Source organism: Pundamilia nyererei, unplaced genomic scaffold (genome assembly GCF_000239375.1).
Source record: "Pundamilia nyererei isolate P.nyererei 1_Seehausen unplaced genomic scaffold, PunNye1.0 scaffold00367, whole genome shotgun sequence".
NCBI classification, from domain to species: Eukaryota; Metazoa; Chordata; class Actinopteri; order Cichliformes; family Cichlidae; genus Pundamilia; species Pundamilia nyererei.
In genome coordinates, this window is record NW_005187768.1 from 175,888 (window position 1) to 176,135 (window position 248).

A 248-nucleotide genomic window follows, 5' to 3' on the forward strand; every position below is an offset into this window, starting at 1 on the left:
ACAAGAACAGAGTTTAGGCTGTTTTAAAGAATAAAGATAGTCATTCCAAACTTCTTAGAAGTGTACACTCTGCTTTTGCTTTCCATACGGTATTTGCATTTACCCATGTTTCAATAAATCGCTGCACCTATTGTCCTCAAAAATATAAAGAAATATGAGAAAAGCTAAAGCAGTGCTACACAGTACTGCAGTTCAGATTTTAATTATTTTTAACTGTGTTTTAATTGTTTTTAAATATTCTTTTGTAA